The sequence below is a fragment of the Rattus norvegicus genome, chromosome 15 (genome assembly GCF_036323735.1).
Source record: "Rattus norvegicus strain BN/NHsdMcwi chromosome 15, GRCr8, whole genome shotgun sequence".
Taxonomy (NCBI): domain Eukaryota; kingdom Metazoa; phylum Chordata; class Mammalia; order Rodentia; family Muridae; genus Rattus; species Rattus norvegicus.
The window spans coordinates 54,496,691-54,519,762 of record NC_086033.1 but is presented as its reverse complement, the minus strand read 5'-3'; the positions used below and the strand labels follow the sequence as shown (position 1 = coordinate 54,519,762).

At 42.1% G+C, this 23,072-nt stretch overlaps 1 pseudogene; it reads left to right on the top strand.

The window, feature by feature from the left end:
* The first annotated feature begins 18,350 nt into the window (after positions 1–18,350).
* Positions 18,351–19,964, top strand: Slc25a5-ps4 (solute carrier family 25 member 5, pseudogene 4; annotated as a pseudogene).
* Positions 19,965–23,072: the final 3,108 nt, after the last annotated feature.

Here is a 23,072-nt window from a genome sequence, read left to right as displayed (position 1 = left end):
GTATTTCTTTTTTTTTCATCTTTATTAACTTGAGTACTAGTAATGTATTTCTTTAGTTTGTCTTTATCATGAAAAGTTTTTCCATCTTTAATTAGAAAGGACAACTTTGCTGGGTATAAGAATCTGAGTTGGTGATTATTGTCATTTAGATCTTGAAATTCAAAATTCCATGCCCTCCTAGGGATTTGAGTTTCATTTAGAGAACTATTCTTACTCTAATGGGTTTGCTTCCTCAGGGAGTTGGACCTGGTGTTGAGTCTTTGTTTACAGCTTGGTGTGTCTGAGAGTGATTCTCAGCAGTGTTATTGCTTACTCTGCCAGAGAGGGGCCTAGTGATCAATTTCAGTGACTTCCTGAAGCTATTTTTGAGTTGTTTACCTTCCTGCTTTAAGGAGATTTCCTACAAGATGGAATGTTTCAATCTTGGGGGAAACTGTTACTCATGTAACCTGCAAATAAAATGCTTTTGACTGAGTAAAGAAACAGAGTTAATATGTTGTGTAGTACATTATTAACTAGTAAGGGTAAAAAAATAATGAAAATAAACAAAATACGTTTCACAGTTACACTTGGCAGTGGTGGTATATGTCTTTAATCTTAGCATTTGGGAGGCTGAGGCAGGGTGCTCTCTTGAGTTTGAAGTCAGCCTGGTTTATAGAGTGAGTTTCAGGATAGCCAGGGCTACACAGAGAAACCTGTTTCAAACAAAAACAAAAACAAAAAAATCCCAGCACAACAAAATCCAGTCAGCAGCAACAGCAGAGGAGAAGGAAGAAGGAGGGGGGAAGGGAGGAGAGAAAGTAGGGGGGGAGAGGAAGGAGATGGAGGAGGAGGAAGAAGAAGAGGAGGAGGAGGAGGAGGAGGAAGAGGAGGAGGAGGAAGAGAAGTTGTTCCACAATTACTACTGGAGGAACAAGTAACAGATGATAAAGTGGATAAAAGTGTCATATTAATTATTTAATCTCAGTCTGGGGTTTCTACTCCACCTTTGATCATTCAGTTCCCAGATAAAAGCCAAAGTCTTTTATATTTATAATGAGCCTTAATCAGCACTAGAGCTGGACAGATATGTACTCTCTAAGCTATTATGTCTACTTCCCCGCCATTAACCCCAAGAGTACAACTTGCCATGGTTCATTTAGGCAGCTCTTGAATAAAATTGGCCAGCCCTCATGGCCATGTTTTCATGACTCATCTATCCCATGGCGTCTTCTCTCTTCTCCCTTTCCTCCTTCCTCCTCCTTCTCCTCCTTGTGTTCTCCTGCCTCAGACCCCCAAGCTCAGGAACTGAAACCCCACCTACTTCTACAGCTATAGGCTGTTGGCATCTTTATTCAACCAGTAGCTTTAAGTTAAGAAGCAAGGTCACATAGCATCACTTTGTGTATCCGAGGACTCTCTCCCTGAGTCAACCAGGGCCAGTATTTAGCAGTCTGATACATAACAGCAGACCAAACCTCAATAAAGAAGAGTAAAAGAATAAAGATAAATGGAGAAGTGATATCCAGCTAAACACAGAACAGAAAGAGAATGAATTATGAAATGCAGTGAAATTACCTAAATTAATTCCAGCTCTTAGGGCTCTGAAGTGAGGAGAATTCCAGCTCCGGGTCAACTTGTACTCTTTGGGAGGGTCTATCTCAGATAAATAAATAGAAGGAAAACCGACCGACTACATTGAAATTACCTATTGAACAGAGAGCATATAAATGGGAACCAGAACTGGGAGGGGCTGTGGACTACATCTTCACAGACAGGAGCCTGGGCACAGGTGCAGAAGTTTCTGATCCCTCACAGTACTGCAGCTGCAGAGGCTTGTATAATCTTCCTGTGAATGGAGATGCAGCATATATCCCTCTGTGACCCTTGCATGGGTTTGAGTGCAGAGCATGTTTTGTGCTGTTCCTTGCCCGTGTGCAGGTGCAAAGCCTGCCTCTGTGGTCCACTCAGGTCTAACAACCAAATTTCCATCCAACGTACCAGAGATGGTTTGGGTTTAAAGATTTCCTCTTCTCTACCCAAAGGCATTCTGCAAGTCATGTCTTAGAGGATAGTCCTATGATATTTGTTCTGGTCTCTTAATTCATTCAAAGAAAGACCTTTACCTTTTGTACCAGATGTCCATTGACTTATTTAGCCAGGGACTTTTAAAAATGGCTTTTTGTCACTGCTTCAATTTACTTCTGAGAAAAAAGAAAATTTCCAACATCAGTATTATTCCCCCCAAGATCCTTACTTAGTTGGGTTGAAAATCTGCTCAGTGATGGGTCAAGTTAATTGTAATTTTTAATCTTCAATCCCCACTTTGGTCTCAGCGCCTCTTTTTGCTGGTGAATCTGCCACATGTGCCATCAGTCTCTCACAGGTCAAACAGTGATGGTGAGATTGGGTATCCTTGCCATGTTTATTCTTGGCTTGTTATGTGCATTGCTTGTCAAGTGCATTTTCTACATTGATTGAAATGATCTTGTAATTCTTGACCTTTGTGTTTTTAATGTGGACTTAATACATCCATGTGTTGAACCATCCTGGTTTTTCAGGTACAAGTCCTACTTTGTCATAATGTACATTCCTCTAAACAGCTGATGTAGTCAGTTAACTAGTATTTTAGAAGTTTACATCTGTGTTAAATGGGTGATATTAGGCAACTTTAATTTTTATCATGTCTTTGTCTAGCATGGGTGTTAGGGTAACACTAGCCTCACATAGTGAGTTTGGAAGTCTTTCACAATTTGGGAATCATTTGGGTTCCTTGTTCGTTAAACATTTCTAGTCGTTTTAATTCATATGCCATGGGTTGTAATACTTCTCCTTTCATTACTAACTTTAAAAATTAGGATTTCTTTTCCTTTTCTTAATCTAATTGAAATCTTGTCACTTTTTCTCTTTTGGTCCTTTAAAAAGACTACAACAATAATCTGCCTGCCCAAGACCTACAGGCATCTCCCAAGTTACACCCAAGCTCTCTGCCCAGTCAGAGACCTACACATCTTGCCCACAGAGACCATTACAGAAAACCACAACCAATAAAAATGCAGAAAACAAGTGATCATATAGTGGCCAGCCCCAACTAATACATCTACAACGCAGTTCTGGCACCTAAGGCTCAGGGAACATGGAGGAAAGGGGACAGAAAGGCTGTAAGAGCCGGAGGAACAGGAAGTCTACTGTGAGATCGCATTTTCTAGAAATTACAGGGAAAGCTGCACACTTGAGCTCTCACAACATGGCTGCCCAAACAAGACATGAACAAGGAAGACACCAAAGATGTGCTAACATGGACGAGGGAAAGCTCACAGGGTCCAACCAGATTTTCTTTATGAATGGCCACTCCTACTCTTTAAGGCAGGGTGAGATGAACTCCCTTCATTTCTGTTTAACTGAGAAAGTCTTCAAGTCTTCTATAGTTTTGAAAGGTAGTGGGGCCAACCATAATTTCATAATCAGAAAGGCTCTTTTTCCCTTCAGTACTTTGAATATTCAACCTTTCCCCTTCTAGGAACACTCTGGGAGTATACAGTTCATGTGATGAGTCACTTTTCTTTGAATGTTTTGAATTTTTCTCATTGTCTATGACTTCTGACAACTTGACTATGACATGCCTTCTAAGTCTTTTAACTCTCTTTCAACTGGAGTTCTTTTGAATTTTTCAAATTTGTATATTTAGTCTCTCATCATTTGGGGGAAACGTCAATAGTTGTTTTTTTGAATATGTTACCTACTTCTTACTTTTCTTGTCTTGGAACTGCCATTTTTATATGCTGTTGTCCTTGATGTGTCCAGATGTCCTGTGGGCTCTACTCTAATACCTGTGGATTTGTTCCTCTGCTTTGGCCACTGAAGAAGTTCTCGTCTCGAGTTCACTGATTGTTTTTCTTTTTCCTGCTCAACCAAGTCTGCTGCTGAGAACATTGAGTGTGTTTTTCATTTCAGTTACTGCAGTCTTCAGATCAGAACTTCTGGTTTGTTCTTTTCTGTAGGTATTCATGATTGAAAATTTTACTTCGTTCATGAGTTATTTTCCTGGTTTCATTTATTTGTATATCTATGTTTTCTTTTATTGAGTGTATTTATGATTGTAACTATTAATTATTGAGTGGCAATTCACATTTCTGGTTTTTCTTTGAAGAGTACATTGTTGGAAATTAAACTTGTTCCTTAAAACATACTATTTTTCCTTATTTCTTTCCATGTCTTAGTATTTTGTTGTTGTTGTTGTTGTTGTTGTTGTTGTTGTTGTTGTTGCTGTTGTTGTTGCTGCTGCTGTTGTTGTCTTCCTTTGCTGATAACGGTGCTGACAATGGTTTTTAGAATGGCCACTGTTGAGATAGATAGAAGCTTAACAATCTGTTTCTATCTCATTCTCTACCTCTAAACTCATTTTGTTTCAGCTGAGAGCAGATTCTCCCTTCCTCTGGACAGATATTCTAAACATGATGTTGTTACAGAATTAGAGCCAAAGCCATTTCTGAGGAGGCCAGGGAATAACAGGAATAAGGAATTGCCTACTAGATACCAACAGGCTATGGCATCCTCTTGGAAGCTCATCTCCAGAGAGTGAGACCAGGAGGACTGGAACACCAAGGAGCAAGAGATGTCAACTTATAAACAAAGTGACACAGGTACTGAGTCCTGCCAGGGGGCCACTTGTAAAGCATGAGCTGCCAGATGCACTCATGTGGGGGACCTGGTGCTGAGGAGCAATGCCGTTGACTGACTGTCTATGGCACTTCTTATCCATGACTGAGTCTCTCAAATGGTGCCAGTTAGCCCTACAACTTGGTGCAACTCCAGAAGGTTAGGTCACCAATAAGCATGTCCAGAAAGAAATGACTAAAACAGATCTTCTGAAGAGTTTTTGCTTGTTTTCTGGAATAGTCAGCTGGGGCCTGGCAGCTTTACTATCCCTTGTCAGCAAGAAAGGTTATTCTGTAACAGCTGGTAGAGTGGGCAGGACCCACTGAGCCCAGCATGTTACCCTTGCTAAAAAGAGGGTTGCTGCAGAGGTGACACCGTGTGTCAGGGCACTTACTTATGCTGCCCTGTACCATGGAATAAATAGCACAAGCTCCCAGATGAGTTTATTAGGAATTGTAGAGAAAGGCAAGCTATGTCATGGACCAGAGGAGACTGTAGACGCTACACTGTCAACAGATTGAGAGAGATCATGAACATGCTGAAGTGATTTGTAAAATTTTCAAATGCCAAGTGCTGCTGTTTTTGTGATGATAGTGAGAATGGGGTGGGGAGAAGGTGTTCTATTTTACATAGGATGGAAATGGTCCCAAATGACCAAGGGAGATTTTGAGAAGCTCAGCTAAGGCACAAGAGTAAATGTGAAAATGAGACTAAAGATACACAGAAACCAGAAACCCCACCCAGGTTTTTTGTTTTGCAGCTTGTGTATTAGCTTTGAACCTCACGCAAGGTAAGCACATCTGAGATATAGAGTGTCTGGCTTCTGCTTGTTCCCTCTGTACTTTATGTTGTATATTGCTCAAGCAATCAGTAAACATTTGCTGAGGTTCTTTAAAAAAAAACAAAACGAAGGAGTGATTTGATGAAGGGTGACATCAGTGCAGTGGCCAGAGAGAAATGAGGAACAGAAATTGCTCCCTGGATGTAATTTATCCAAGCAGAATCAAAACTCTTCTTGTCATTTCCTGATTTAAAAACTCTGTTGGCTCATTACAGTACAAGAAATAAAGTCCCAGCATATTAAAACAGAACAGAAAGGTCCCTTAAAAAACCAGATCCAACCTATGTCTGTAATCTTATCTCTCATCATGCCATTTCTCTGACCTCTAATTCTTTGCACAGTTGTAGTCTAAGGTGACTAAGGTTCTTAGAGTCCCCTGGGCTTCTTTATCTCCCTACAGACTTCTTTCTTACCTTGGAAAGCTTCTGTGTTCTTGATAGATTTAGCATCAATCCTTCTTGTTTTGTAACATGCTCCTTAATGTCTCATTGCATGCATCCATCCATTCGTTCATTCATTCATTCATTCATTCATTCATCCATCCATCCATCCATCCATCCATCCATCCATCCACCAAGTTTTCCTTTGGTGCCTGATATGAGTCAGATAGTGGTTTAAGTGCTAGATACAATAGTGAACCGATAGGACCAGAGGTTTGTCCTCACGAGATAATCATTCTGAGGGGGATATTTACAAAGGAAAGACAATATGAGCAGTGTCAGGAGGTGGTAAAAGTGAGGGGTATGAAAGAGTTGAAGAAGGCTACAATCCTTTTTATTTATGTAAAATATGGTGTATCAGTCAGTATTGACTGGCTATGTTACAATAACAAACAATCCCCCAAGTCTTAGTGATTTATAACAACCATGATTTCTCCTACTTCATGCCCTATGGACCACTGAAGAGCGTCTGAGATTTGGATTCTTTATTCCTCTCTCCAAAGACAGGCTCTAGAGCAGCGCTTCTCAACGTGTAAATCATGATTCCTACAGGGCCGCACAGCATATATTTACATTATGATTCATAACAGGGGCAGAACTACAGCTATGAAGTAGCAACTAATTAATTTTATGGCTGGGGTTCACCACAACTTGCAGAACTGTGTTAAAGGGCTGCAGCTTTAGGAAGGTTGAGAACCACTGGTCTAGAGGAAATTTCTAGTTGCCCTACTAGAGGCAAAAGAAAATAAGGTGAGGCAGAGACACAGCACTAGCTACTAAAGGTTTTACCTGAAAATGGCATAAGCTGGATACACTCACATTTCATTAGCTAAAACTGGACATAGGATCAACCTGAGTTAAATAGGACACAGAACAATTCTCCCATCTCCTTAAAAGGAGAGTGAACCTAATGCTTGATACACATGGCCAGTGAGAGCTGTTCTGAGCAAAGGATGTCTGAGCCAAATAACAGGAAAGCAGGGAGCTAGCTAATAGATCCTGGGAAAATGCCGAGCCCTGCTTCTCAGACTACACAGCCTGGAGCCTTATTCGGCCCCTTCCCCTATTCCTTTCACAGCCCACACCTAACAACTCTACTTCCGGAGCATCAGGAACTGGCCGGCACTTACTGCCTCTGTCTGACTCACCATCCTCTGGAGGATGCAGGCATTTTCTAACTTCTGTTTGCTTCTGTCTCTGGAGCCTGACCTCCTTACATCAGCCACAGGGACCTTTTGTCAAGTTGACATTATCAGGAGGTTTCTCTGAGCAAGCTTAATGGATTTCCATCCTTCTTTGAGTGAAAACTAAAAGTTTTATGGGGTCTCACACAGTCCCTGCCCCCATACCCTGGTATCTCTCTAGCCCTAACCATTGCTTTCATTCTGGGTCACTTTGTGCCAGACACTAAGCACTGTGTGTTTTGTTCACTCGGTATACACTCGGAGGCTAAAGCTAGAGTGAAAACATTGATGCACATTGGAATTGCTCTGCCCATTTTCCTTTGCCATGGGATCATTTTGTTCTCATGTTATTCAGTGTCAATCATAGTAAAAGTGTGTGGTTCAGCACATGGCCAGTGTGTATTGCACTGGAGAATGGAAACCCGACTGCCTGGACAGATAGATTAGAACATGAATACATGGTGGGTAGATTAAGTAGATAAGGAGGCAGCCTTCCCCTCCGGTGGAGCTGTGGTGTGTGCTGTGGTATTCTTTGAGTTGTTATTAACTAGACACAATTACAGGGAAAGCCAGCCTGCAGAAGGCCCTGTCTGAACTTAATCAGCATTTTAAGGAGACCAAAAAAGAGGCAAAATATTTTCTTTCTTTCTGAAATAGATTCACGTTTTGAAACCTGTTTTTCTTCCTTGTTAGATGACTCAACCCTAAGAGAGAAACAGAATCTGGTGGTGAACCCCAGGTTATTTCTGAACCCCATCATTTGCCACACTTGAGTTAGGGGTCGGGAAAGAAGACATAAGTAGCATATTAATGCATAACATTGGGATCAAATGTGTCAGGGTCTTTGTAGTCTCTGTTTAATGCATTTTATATTCAAGGCTTGTGGTTAGCTTTCTCAGATATGAATATAAATTCTTACCACTTCCACCCATGTGGACCTCAGGAAGCTCAAAGCACTGGAGCATGTCCCAGAAGCAATTGCACCTAAAGCGTAGGTTGTAAACTTTGCTGCTAAGAGAAATGATAATCTTTAGTGTAAGTCCAGAAAAGAAAAAATATGGAGAATATACCAGAACAAACCCCATATACATCTATGTACACAGATGACAATTCCTTTTATTTTGGTGAGAAGAAAATGATTCCTTTCCAGTCAGAATCAAAGAGGGCCATGTGGTTTTGCTACATCTCTTGGAGATGAGGCTCCGTGGTTTGTCTGTCTGCCAGGTTGTGAACTGCCTCTTCCTAGTGCTAGTTGAAAGGAAGAGAGGAGCCAGTGAATATGGATTGGAGAGGTTGTCCTGTGAGTACAGCAGTGTCATGATCTACAGGCTTGCAGATAGATAACTCAAGGCTACACCAGACAGCTTATAGATCTTAGAATAAATAGGGACATTTTATATAGCTGTCTTACAGTCATCTTTCACAATTCAACCAGACGGTAAACCCTAGTTTAGAAGGGTTCATGGTATATATGACTAAAACACATTAATATATCATGTACTTGGCCCAGCAAAACACCAACTGACATCATTGACTTTCCAAAGAACCTGTAAGGTTCCACTTCAGTATAGGATACTATGGTAGGGGAAATGGCCCTAGTATAACTCAAGTTGGATTTTCTTGTATAGTGTTTGAGAGTTCTATAAATGTATAAAACCATTAAAGTAGTATATAGAGAAGGTGCTAGGATTATTTGCAGTGTTGGCAGGATATATCAGGTACATTCTGACCTATGTTTTTGTCTTCATGGATGAGTATATATTCTTCCTTCTGACCCAGATAATAAGGACACATTTGGTATTGCTAATCACTGAGTCCTCTCAACTAACTGCACTTTTTAATCCTGGATATGCTGTTCCTTCTTTAGTCTCATACAAACTTGAAGCTTGTTCTTATGTACTGAGTCAAGTTCTTGTAAAACACAGATTTAATAAATCCATACATAGGGTGCTAATTCAATCACTGCAGACAGAAAAACTGTACCCAGGGGTACTGGTTTGTTGGCGGTGAGGGGTTAGTTTGGCTGACGTTGCAGGCAGGTTGGCAGTATCTGGAACATATTCAAGGTCTCTGCAGAATGACTTGTTCTACAAGGCCGGGACATTGACAGATCTTTGAGGCAATACTCTTGCAGCAGAAAGAGTTCTTTAATACAGTTTAACTTGGAACTTTCAATTTTACAAGTGCAATGGTTTGTATATGCTTGGCCCAGGGAGTGACACTATTAGGAGGTATGGCCCTCTTGGAATAGGTGTGTTACTGTGGGCATGGGCTTTAAGACCCTCATCTCAGCTGCCTGGAAGTGAGTCTTCCACTAGCAGCCTTCAGATGAAGATGTAGAACTCTCAGCTCTGCCTGCACTCTGCCTTTCTGAATGCTGCCATGCTTCCTGGTTTGATGATAATGGACTGAACCTCTGAACTGTAATTGTAAGCCAGCCCCCCAATTAAATATTGTCCTTAAAAGAGTTGCCTTGGTCATAGTGTCTGTTCACAGCAGTAAAACCCTAAGACAGAAATTGGTACCAGGGACTGGGGTATTGCTGTAATAGGCCTGACTATGCTTTTGTTTGAAGTATGTGAATTTTGGAACTTTGGATTTGGAAAGCAGTGGAATGCTTTAAATGGGGCTTAGTGAGTTATTCTAGTAGGAATATGAAAGACTTTGTTACTGAGAATGACTTGAATTGTGCAGGCCCGACCCAAGAGGTTTCAGAGGGGACTTTCAGTATGTGGCATAGAGACTATTTTTGTGAAATTTTGGTGAAGAATGTGGCTGCATTTTTCCCTTGTCTGAAGAGTCTTCCTGTGGCTAAGGCAAAGAAACTCAGATTAATTGCATTGACAAAGGAAGTCTTAGAAATGCCCATCATAAACTTTGTTCTCTGGTTAAGTATCATGACGAACATTTTAAACAAGTGTAGCAAGCTTAGAAAGGAAAAATATAAAATATATGATATTAAATGGGCACCAGGAGCTGAATTATGTGTTCAAGGATATTAAATTGAATTAAGGGAGTAGTGACCTTGGTGCAAGATTCCACCAAGTTTAGGTCCAGGTATGGCAGTATAAGCCTTAATTACAGAGTGCAAAGACAAGATCTCTGAGTTCAAGGCTAGCCTAGAGCATGTTCTAGGTGAAGAAAAACTTAAGCCCAGGCTTGGTGGACCACACCTTTAATCCAAGTGCTTAACAGACAAGCAGTTCAAAGTCAGTGTACAGAGCAAGTTCCAGGACAGTCAAGCTTAGGCAGTGAGGACGTTGGAAAACAGAAAACTGGTGATAGTGTAATATAAAAAGTGGGCCGTGTTCCAGCCCCAGCAAGTATCAGAACTTGGCAGCATTGGCCATGTGGCTCTGGATTTAGTGTCCAGACTAGATGGGACTACTGGTACAATTGGTTTTAGTTAGCTGGAGCTAAGAAATTAGTGGTGATTAAGAAGAGACCAGCATCACTGAGGTGAAATCTTCTGGGAAGTGTTTTTTGAGAGCACAAAGAAGCTGTGTTTCAGAGATAGCCAAGGTTGTACCTCCTGCAGCAGCTGTACTTGGTAATGTGTAAGAGTCACCCAGGTGGTACTGGCTTTGAAGGCATGAAGGCATCATGAACAGCTGAGACTTGGCACTGTGAGAGGCCATAGAAGGCCATTGGTGAAAGTGCAGCCTCAGTTGCAATTAATGGCCCAGGACTGAAAGGGTCATGCAAAGGAGTTGAAGATTGGAACAATGAAGAGAGCCTATGAGAGGCTATTGGTGAAGCCTAGTTGTGGAGGAACACCCCAGTGTATTGGAGATGCCAGTACCATGGGATGATCACCAAGAACAGCAGCAGCAGTGGAGTGGATCAACCTGAGCTTAGAGTGCTACAGAGGGCAGAGCTGGAGAAGTGACATCAGACCATTGGAAGAGCCCAGAAGATCATGTGTGGATCCCAGACATTGAAACAAGGAGCTGTAAGAAGTTGCCTTGGAGACCTGAAGATGTGCTAGATGCCATAAGCATGGGCTATCTGCTGAGGAAAGCTGATAACAGGGTATGGAACCAGCTCAGGAGAAAGAAGGTTGTTGCAGTCAACAAAGATATAAAAGGAGTTGGAATATGGAGACAAAGCATGGAGCAGAGACTAAAGGAAAAGCCATCCAGAGACTGCCCCACTTGGGGAATCCATCCCATATACAGACACCAAACCCAGACACTATTGCTGATATCAAAAAGTGCTTGCTGACAGGAGCCTGGTATAGCTGTTTCATGAGGGGCTCTGCCAGTCTGACAAATACAGAGGTGGATGCTCCCAGCCAACCATTGGACTGAGCATGGGGTCTCCAGTGGAGGAGTTAGAGAAAGGATTGAAGGAATTGAAGGGGTTTGCAACCCATAGGAAGAACAATAATATCAACCAACCAGACCCCCCCCCACAAAGCTCCCAGGGACTAAATCACCAACCAAAAAGCACACATGGAGGGACCCATGGCTTCAGTTACATATGTAGCAGAGGATGGCCTTGTTGGATATCAATGGGAGGAGAGGCCCTTGGTCCTGGGAAGGCTCAGTGTAGGGAAATGCCAGGGCGGGAAAGCAGAAGTGGGTGGGTGAGGGAGCACCCTCATAGAAGCAGGGTTAGGGAAGATGGGATGGAGGGTTTCCAGAGGGGAAACTGGGAAAGGGGGTAACATTTGAAATGTGAATAAACAAAATATTCAGTTTAAGAGAGAGAGAGAGAGAGAGAGAGAGAGAGAGAGAGAGAGAGAGAGAGAGAGAGAGAATGAGAATGAATTGGGTATCTGAAAACCACTTTGGCGTCAGACATGGAGATGCAGAGTTTGGAGTTTGCCCAGCTGATTTCCTGACTTGCTTTGGGGATTACAGTTAAGTGATTGGATGAATCTCAGAAGAGACTTTGAACTTTGGACTTTTAACATTGTTGAGATTACTATAGACTATGGGGGCTTTGGAAGTTGGACTAAATGTAGTTTACATTATGCTATGTTTAGGTATGGCCACCATAGACTTATATGTTTGAATAAACTTATGGGGGCCAGGGAATGGAATGTGGTTTGTATATGCTTGGCCCAGGAAGGGGCACTATTAGGAGGTGTGGCCCTCTTGGAATAGGTGTGTCACTGTGAGAGCGGGCTTTAAGACCCTCATCCTCGGTGCCTGCAAATGAGTCTTCCACTAATAGTCTTCAGATGAAGATGTAGAACTCTCCTCTCCGCCTGCATTATGCCTGCCTGAATGCTGCCATGTTTCCTGGTTTGATGATAGTGGACTGAACCTCTGAACCTATAAGTCAGCCCCCAATTAAGTGTTGTCCTTACAAGAGTTGCATTGGTCATAGTGTCTGTTCACAGTAGTAAAACCCTAATAGAGTGAAACAGTATAGACACCAATATAGTGAAAACAGTGCAATTCAATTGACACTGTGCTTAAATTTTCAAATTTTAATCTCTTTAGATACTGGATAGAAATAGAGTTATGTAAAGATGCTGGGCAGCTGTTGTGAGGCACAGGTCCCGAGAAGGCACTCAATATCAGGGTAGGCAACCAATGAGCTATAGTGTACTATGTTGCTGAACTGTGATATATGGTAGGCTAGGTATATTAAACACATTTTTGACTTGAAACATTTTCAACTTCTGATGAGCTTATCAGGTTTAATTTCTTTATAAGTGAAGAATGTCTATATACCATTCTATCCTATTAGGTCAAGGCAAACTATGTCTAGCATTTCCTGCTTTGAAAGACAGAGATGGATAGTTGCATTTCAGAGACTGTAATGTGTGCATATACTTAACGATTAATTTACTTTTATTTTATGTTTATGAGTTTTTTGTTTGCACACATGTATGTGTACTGAGTGCATAGCTGGTGCCCATGGAAGCCAGAAGAGAGCACTGGGTCCCTTGGAACTGAGTTCACAGATGGTTGTAAGCCACCATATCAGTGGTAGGAACAAAAGTCAGTTCCTCTGTAAGAGTAACAAGTGCTCTTAACTGCTGAACCCTCTCTATTCCCTCAGATGTGTCTATTTGCTTCAAAGAACAGGCACATTTGTTTCAGTAAAGAGATCATATGAGTCCCACAATTAGAATAACTCCCTGATTGGGGTTATAATAAACTACTATCATTATCCAAAAATATATCCAGTTTTAATAATGAGCAAACTGTCAACCAGATGGGAATGTGAAAGTCTATCTTTTCAGATCCACAATAAAGGAATTTATGGTTTCAATTGATCAAGTGCTATGAAGTACATTGTGTGCCCTTAAATTCATATATGAACACTTAGCCCATAAAATTATTGCTCAGGGAGAGAGTTCTTAGAAAATAGTTAGTATTAAAGAAAACCATGAAGCCCTTATTCTTTTGGACTATTGATCTTTAAGCCATATTTAGCCACTTTCTCTGACTTCCCCCCTCCATATATACTTGTTCACACATGTCAGAAAGCACACATAGTATGAAGATACAGAAAGGCCATATGAAGACATAAAGAGATGGAAGTCAGGTGCAAGCTAAGAGAAAAGGCTTCAGAATGAAACCCACCTTGTCAGCACCTTCACCCTGGACTTCCCACACTCCAGAGCTGGGAAGGATGTTTCTCTTGCATGAGCCACCCAACCTGTGACATGGTATTAAGGAGCTCCAGGCAAACAAAGACATTGAAGGTGAGGCTTTGCTCTTGACTTGCCCCTTTGGGTGAAGAGGACAAGAACTCAGTAAGTGGGCTCTAACGATCTCTGAGTAAATCTATTCTCATGTCCATACTTGTGATGTACTAAGAAACTAGGGCAATAACCACTGGGTAGATTTGGGCTCTTACTGAGTTTCCTGTGAGGTGGTACTCAAGCGAAAGCTCCTCTTGGCTCTGTTTGACTCTCATAAACCACTGTAGGGAATGAGTTTTAAGCTTGGTGTTTGGACATTACTGTTGCTCAGGGACTGTGTCTAATATCCTGAATAAGCTAGCTGTTTCTTTTTCTGTTAGTAAGTAACCAAAGGATCCCTTGAGAAACCACAGGATGATATATACAATACAAATGTGGTGATTATATACTATTTCTTAAGTAATCTAAACCTACCTACATATCCTTTCAAGGCTTGAAATTGACACCCACTTAAGAAAAAAGTATTTCTTTTCTGATTTCTGAAGTACAGCCTTTGTTCATATTACTTAATCCTTACTTACTTAATTACTTAATGCTTTGAGTGTTTTGCTACTTATGTGGTAGTGTCTTTATTATTCAGTCTTTGTTTTTTTATTCCTTAGGTTGTTAATTTTTAATTTGTCTCTGGATCCCAGTATCAATATAATCTGGGGAGTTATTTGAAATGCTAATCCTTGGTTCCCATCCATATTTACTGAGTCACAGACTCTAAATGGGGCCAGGCATCAATCATGTTTATATTTATCTATTGTGCCTTAACAAACTTTCCTGGTGTTTATAGAAGTCTGAGAACCACTGAATTACTCATATGACTTGTTTATCACTCTGTACATAATATGCATGTGTAATGATCTGCTCTGCCTCCCAGGGTTACCTGGGCTCTTTGCCTTCAAGCTGTTCCTAGGCTTTCCATGTAAAGAGAAAGACTTCATTTTAATTGAGGCATTTCTTATTAGAATCTCTCCTAATAATGGTAACAGTCTATCATTCACCGTATTTGTCAAAGCCGGCAAATGAGTGTGTGCTGAGACTCTTGGGGCATTGTTAGCTTGTGGGTGAGTATTATACTAGAGAATTTCTGTCTTCTGACCTTCAACAAATGAAGACCCACTAACCCGAGGCACTGGTCAACCGATGAAGGAAATATTTAGAAACATCCTCAGGTACTCTAACTAGTAGATTGAATCCAAAGTCTTTCATAAGTGACATATCTCAATCTATTTCTGCTGCTATACAAACAGTTATTTATAAATCACTACTTATAAACAGAAACCTTATTTCTGCAGCTCTTGTTGCCGTGTTCTCACATGGCAGAAGAGATAGAAAGGTGAGGTCTGTAGAGTGTCCACTAGAAAGTTAAACACTCTCCAAGAGGCCTGGTCTCCTCATATCGCCATCCTGGGGCTTAATGCCCTCATCTGATCTCAAGTTGAAACCTAATTCTAATTGTCAGGAATACAGAGATAGAACCAGGTAGGACCTTGAAGAGATAATTGTGTCCCCAGTGCTCCCTCATGAATGGATTCATCTATTAACAGGGTAACAGGTTAGTGCATGGATGGATTATCATGGAAATGGCTGTCTTATATGACTGAACTGCTTCTGGTAGGCTTGCCTGTTCTCACCTCCACCAACCCATGACATAGCAGGAAGGCTCTCACCATGTGCCCAGTGATGATATTGCCATGCTCTTACACTTCAGGAGCCACAAGTGAAACCTCCCCCCCTTTTCTTTTATAAACAAGCCAGACTGTGGTTTTCAGTTGTAGCAACAGAAAACATTCAAACAAGGTTTCAGTCCCAACCTGTGAATTTTGCAGGGACATGTAATTGCATGGTGTGTGAGAGAAATCCAGCTTGCTCTAAAATGATATTCTTTGTTCCTTAGTTTACCGTGCCACATCCATTTCCACAGGTAGTCACAATATTTGCTGACAAATTGACAGAATGTTTCAACCAGTTAGTCATCTTTTTCCTGCTGGGTTTGATTCTGTTCTTGGGATCCCTGGTGGTGCTGGATCGGTTCTGACCATGGCTTGAAGCCTAGAAGGCATTGAGGAAGAGGGAAGATGAGGTTTATGGATTTTCCGATCCTTTCCAGGTAATTACCTCAGAGAGGATAATTTTGAAAGTGTGGAAGTAAGGTAGGAATCCCTTCTCACTCAGAATAAGGAGGAGCTGGTTCAGCAGGCAAAGGGTCCCGTGAGGCTTTCAGTGGATGTGCTCTGAGGCTGGGCGTGTACGACTCAGGTGTGCTTCCTCACACACTTGCTCCTGTTCAAGCTGAACTGTTTCCTAGACTGTGCCACATTCTCACACGAGAAGGGTAGCTAGTGCTTTACTGTGACCTCCACAATAGGCCCAGCAGCCTCTGACCTATGTGCTCCCAAGTGTCCTGAATCCCCTCCTCCACACCGATGGCATCCAGACAGGTGCTCTCAGGTGCTCAACCTTTTGGTTCCAGTGGACTCAGATCTACATCTGAGGTCCTTCACAGCTTCCCTACAGCTTCAGGACCCTCAGGAAAAAGACAGGGCTTCTCTATCTTCTGCGGTGTCCCAGGCACTGCATGGGGGCGCGGGGGGGGGGGGGGCTCAGGATAGCAAAGCTTCATTACAAACAATTCTTCCCAGTTCTGTGTTTACCTTTGTGCCCTGGGCCCTGAAGAACTTTTTGGGTTCCAAATCTCCCTGTGCCAAGTCTGCGATATTCTTTCAGAGTATCAGATGTGGCTCCTGGTGCAGTATGGTTTCGGAAGAAACTGATAGTGCTTTTCTGGTTGTGATTCCTCCTTTGTGTCTCTCTTCTTTCTCTTTCTATTCTCTTCTTTGTGCTTTAACCTCTTCTTTCCCCCATGAACTATGAAAGTCATCTCCAGCCTCAGCATGTTATATCCAGATGGGTCGAACTTCTCTGTAGGTTTGCTCAGGACCATTCTGCAGCATCTGACTTAGTGAAATTCCAAATGAAAGAACAGGAGAGGGCTGTGAGCTGGAGTCCACAGAATCAACAAGGCTTTAAGTATGGGAGGGTATTTCAATGTTTGTCACAGTGGCCTGTCATCGTGACTCATACTTCACAAGGTTCCATTTAGCCCTACATCACCAGAACGTTTTAGTCCAGCAAGAATGAACTTTAGTCATTGTTCCAAAGCAACAGAAATAGATGTGTTGTCACCAACTCAGGGATCAGTGTTTTCCTGTGGCAGTTCTTGGGAATTTGTCTCAAAGATGACACACACGTTCCCCGGATTAAAAGTTCTGCTCAAGAGCTTGCTTGGTTCCAGCAGCTGGGATCTAGCCTGACGTATGGGCCTGTCTGACTGAGGCTCAGTCCCTAGCCTGAGACCCATAACAACACTGCGGTCTATTTTTCCATAGAGAACTTGGACTTTCTTTGGGGGTTCTAATGTGTTTTTCAAATGATATCCAAGGGCACCTTTGCTAATGAAGAGATGTATTCCAACGACAAACTTCTGTGTTCAGAAATGTGTCTGGATTAAAACTGAAGCTGCACATGTTGGGATTCATCCCTTCAAGTTTACAGGGTTCCCAATAACCACATTAAATGGAAGCCTCTAGAATGGATCATCCTCTCAACAGCTCCTCCTCCTTTAGTAGGCATGAATCAAAGAAGCAGAAGAGCCCACAATACTTTCAACCCAAATTCATCCTCTCTATAAGAAATGCAGGCATGGGGGTGGAGCAGAGCCTGATGGAATGGCTAACTAATAACAGGCCGAACTTGAGACCCATACCATGGGTAAGCACCAACCGCTGACACTATTAATGATACTTTGTTATGCTTGTAGACAGGAATGTTATCCTCTGAGAGGTTCCTCCCAGCAGATATTCACCAGCAAACAGTGGATGGAGCGTGGGCACTCTTATGGAAGAATAGAAGAAGAATTGCAGGCCCCAAAGTGGATAGGAACTCCACAGGAAGAACAACAGAGTCAAGTAACCTTCACCCTTGGGCTTCTCAGAGTCTGACCCACCAATCAAAGAACATACATGGGCTGGACCTAGGCCTCCACGCACATACGTAGCAGATGTGCAGCTTGAACTTCATGAAAGTCTCTAACAACTGGAGCAGGGGCTGTCCTGAAAGTTGTTGCCTGTGCATGGGGTATGTTCTTCTAGCTGGGCTCCCTTGCCTGGCCTCAGTGGGAGAGGATGGGCCTAGCCTCACAGAGACTTGAAGTGCCAGGGTAGGGGGGATAGCCAGGGATAGCCTCTCATAGCAGGATCATTTTCAACAGAATGGATAAAAATCACTTGTTGTGTAACAGCATCATGAGACAACAGAAAGTACTCTACGATTTAATTCAATCTTGGAACATATGAGTTATGATTATTGTTGTTCACAATGTTTAGGATATAAAGTTATCCTCATAGGATTAAAAATGACCCCTGAACATCATTTACAAACACAGATATAAGGAGTGTCAAGGGGTTGGAAGGATGCCTTTGTGATTAAGAGTACTCCCTGCTTTTGCAGAGGACACAGGTCACCAGTACCCATAGCAGGAGGCGCATGGCCACTTGAACATCTGTTCTGAGGTATCTGGCATCCTCTTCTGGCCTCTGCAGGCATCAGCATGCATGTGGCGCACATACACATGCAGGCACATACAGATAAATTTTTAAAACTCAATTTAAAAGGAAAATACTTATCCAATATGAAGACAAAGTAAAGCATATAAATCTTAATTTAAAAGGAACATGGCCCCAGAGTCTGGGAGTCAAAGCCGGTTGTCAACCCAGTACTGTCCTGCACTCGCCTGCCTCTTCTTTTTTGCTTTCAACATGACAGATGCTGCTGTGTCCTTCGCCAAGGACTTCTTGGCTGGTGGAGTGGCCGCGGCCAACTCCAAGACAGCAGTAGCACCCATTGAGCGGGTCAAGCTGCTGGTGGTGCAGCACGCCAGCAAGCAAATCACGGCAGATAAGCATTATAGACTGTGTGGTTCATATCCCCAAGGAACAGGGAGTCCTGTCCTTCTGGCGTGGCAACCTGGCCAATGTCATCAGGTACTTCCCCACCCAGGCTCTCAACTTCGCCTTCAAAGATAAATACAAGCAGATATTTTTGGGTGGTGTGGACAAAAGGACCCAGCTTTGGCAGTACTTTGCAGGGAACCTGGCATCAGGCGGTGCTGCTGGGGCCACATCCTTGTGCTTTGTGTACCCTCTTGATTTTGTCCGTACCCGTCTAGCAGCTGATGTGTGCAAAGCTGAAGCTGAAAGGGAATTCAAAGGCCTTGGTGACTGCCTGGTTAAGATCTACAAATCTGATGGGATTAAGGGCCTGTACCAAGGCTTTAATGTGTCAGTACAGGACATTATTGTCTACCGAGCTGCCTACTTCGGTATCTATGACACTGCAAAGGGAATGCTCCCAGATCCCAAAAATACTCACGTCTTCATCAGCTGGATGATTGCAGTCTGTCACTGCTGTTGCTGGCCTGACTTCCTATCCTTTTGACACGGTTCGCCGTCGTATGATGATGCAGTCTGGACGCAAAGGAACTGATATCACGTATAAAGGGACGCTTGACTGCTGGCAGAAGATCGCTCGAGATGAGGAAGCAAGGCTTTTTGCAAGGGTGCATGGTCTAACGTTCTCAGAGGCATGGATGGTGCCTTTGTGCTTGTGTTGTATGATGAGATCAAGAAGTACACATAATTATGTCCTAGGTGTTCTCCCCAAGAATAGGAATGTTGTATAACAGACCATATTCTTGAACATTCTGGACAGATTCTCTGGGCTTGTCTGTTTTATCAATGGCAACTATTTACCAGTTGAAAAGTGGGAAGCAATAATATTCATCTGATCAGTTTTCTCTTAAAGCCATTTCCATAATGACAATAATGATGGGACTCAATTATATTTTTTATTTCAGTCACTCCTGATAATAAAAAATTGAAGAAATAAAAAATAAAATAAAAGGAACACGGCATCAATAGTAATCTTTCTGATCTAAGGACACGAGGGACAGAAACCATACCAAAATTAGAGTCCTAATCTGTAAAAGAAGTTACCCCCATACAAGTCACATTAAACTAAGACCAAATAAAGAAAAGCAAGTTCAATTTTTCCTTCCAAACTCACTTTTATTGAGTGGGATGAGGGAAGGGAACACTCAGGTTTAAATATAGTCCCTTTTCTGTCTTACCCTTCCTTGTCTTGCTTTCCAGCGGATAAACTGATTTTGCTCCAATCCAACTCGTGTTTGAAGTGATGTCCTAGTTTGAATCCTTAAATAAAAATTTCTCAGCAAGTTGATATAATTTCCTTATTAAAAAATGGGAGAACATTTAAGTGTACTCCCTTATCCCACACCTTAATTGAAAATATTATAGAGGCAGTTGCAAAGGGTTAAAAACTGTCACTGTATTTGTTTGACTGGAAAACATTAGTAAGTAGGTGACTGTGAGTGCCTGATAACATTGAAGTTTTGAGAAACAACTTGCCAGTCATGATGATGATGTTGAAGATAGTGAGCTAGAAAAAAGTTTCCCCCTTCGAACATTAAAAACATATATTTATTTTTAATCTGAATTTTATAATTTTATGAAAAAGAAATGCCCAAACATTTTAATTATATTTGAATATAGAAGGACATCAAGTGAACACACTGTTTATAAGGATGTAAAATAGAAAGAGAATCGCTTTGAAAAGATTAGAAAGGCTCCACTGTTAAAAAAAGAAAACAAAACAACAAACAAAAGCAAACCAGAACTGTGACTACTCCGTTCTCTTGAAGTACATTTTAATGAATTTCCAAGTTCATGCCTTCCAGCAAAGCGTTATTAAAATATATTAAATTAGTCCAGGGTTTCTGAACCTTTAGTGTTTTTAATGTGTTTCAGTTTTTCATAAGCCAGATCTATCAACATGCTGAGTTCCTTGTGGCTCGCCAAAGAACTTTATATCCTAAAATAATGATCATAGCATTTTCAGGCTTGTGTTTCTAATCCAGAAATGTTATGGCAAACTCGCTCATTTTTGAAATTCCCATGACCAACTAATTAATACCTTACTTTATAAAGCTTAGTTTGCTAGAAAGTTCCTCATGAGAATTGAGTACGGCAGCACGTGTCTATCATCTCGGCACTCAGAAAGTCGGGTAGAAGGATCTGAAGTTTGAGGTCATCTTCAGTGACATAGGGAGCCACAGCCATCTGGGGTTAGAGACACTTTCTCAACAGCTAAGAATCCTTTCTGATGTATCACAGGAACGGGCTAGGAGTGGGGCTTGAAACTCAGTTGTGGAGGGCTTGTCCAGACCAGAGTGTGTGGTAGACTGTGCAACCATTCTCTTCCCAGCTCAGGAGGTTACCTAGACACCCATTAGACACACTTGATAGGAGTTTTATGTTAGAAGTGGTGCACAGTGTTCTCCCAAGAGAAATGGCTTAATTAAACATTTTTTTTAAATTTATTTGATATTTAATAATAATTCTTTGGTTTCCGGGCAAACATCCCCCTCCCCGCTCCCCTTCCTTATGGGTGTTCCCCTCCCAACCCTCCCCCCATTGCCGCCCTCCCCCCAACAGTCTAGTTCACTGGGGGTTCAGTCTTAGCAGGACCCAGGGCTTCCCCTTCCACTGGTGCTCTTACTAGGATATTCATTGCTACCTATGAGGTCAGAGTCCAGGGTCAGTCCATGTATAGTCTTTAGGTAGTGGCTTAGTCCCTGGAAGCTCTGGTTGCTTGGCATTGTTGTACATATGGGGTCTCGAGCCCCTTCAAGCTCTTCCAGTTCTTTCTCTGATTCCTTCAACGGGGGTCCTATTCTCAGTTCAGTGGTTTGCTGCTGGCATTCGCCTCTGTATTTGCTGTATTCTGGCTGTGTCTCTCAGGAGCGATCTACATCTGGCTCCTGTCGGTCTGCACTTCTTTGCTTCATCCATCTTGTCTAATTGGGTGGCTGTATATGTATGGGCCACATGTGGGGCAGGCTCTGAATGGGTGTTCCTTCAGTCTCTGTTTTAATCTTTGCCTCTCTATGCCCTGCCAAGGGTATTCTTGTTCCCCTTTTAGAGAAGGAGTGAAGCATTCACATTTTGATCATCCGTCTTGAGTTTCATTTGTTCTAGGCATCTAGGGTAATTCAAGCGTTTGGGCTAATAGCCACTTATCAGTCAGTGCATACCATGTATGTCTTTCTGTGATTGGGTTAGCTCACTCAGGATGATATTTTCCAGTTCCAACCATTTGCCTACGAATTTCATAAAGCCATTGTTTTTGATAGCTGAGTAATATTCCATTGTGTAGATGTACCACATTTTCTGTATCCATCCCTCTGTTGAAGGGCATCTGGGTTCTTTCCAGCTTCTGGCTATTATAAATAAGGCTGCGATGAACATAGTGGAGCACGTGTCTTTTTTATATGTTGGGGCATCTTTTGGGTATATGCCCAAAAGAGGTATAGCTGGATCCTCAGGGAGTTCAATGTCCAATTTTCTGAGGAACCTCCAGACTGATTTCCAGAATGGTTTTACCAGTCTGCAATCCCACCAACAATGGAGGAGTGTTCCTCTTTCTCCACATCCTCGCCAGCATCTGCTGTCACCTGAGTTTTTGATCTTAGCCATTCTCACTGGTGTGAGGTGAAATCTCAGGGTTGTTTTGATTTGCATTTCCCTTATGACTAAAGATGTTGAACATTTCTTTAGGTGTTTCTCAGCCATTCGGCATTCCTCAGCTGTGAATTCTTTGTTTAGCTCTGAACCCCATTTTTAATAGGGTTATTTGTCTCCCTGCGGTCTAACTTCTTGAGTTCTTTGTATATTTTGGATATAAGGCCTCTATCTGTTGTAGGATTGGTAAAGATCTTTTCCCAATCTGTTGTTTGCCGTTTTGTCCTAACCACAGTGTCCTTTGCCTTACAGAAGCTTTGCAGTTTTATGAGATCCCATTTGTCGATTCTTGATCTTAGAGCATAAGCCATTGGTGTTTTGTTCAGGAAATTTTTTCCAGTGCCCATGTGTTCCAGATGCTTCCCTCGTTTTTCTTCTATTAGTTTGAGTGTATCAGGTTTGATGTGGAGGTCCTTGATCCACTTGGACTTAAGCTTTGTACAGGGTGATAAGCATGGATGGATCTGCATTCTTCTACATGTTGACCTCCAGTTGAACCAGCACCATTTGCTGAAAATGCTATCTTTTTTCCGTTGGATGGTTTTGGCTCCTTTGTCAAAAATCAAGTGATCATAGGTGTGTGGGTTCATTTCTGGGTCTTCAATTCTATTCCATTGGTCTATCTGTCTGTCTCTGTACCAATACCATACAGTT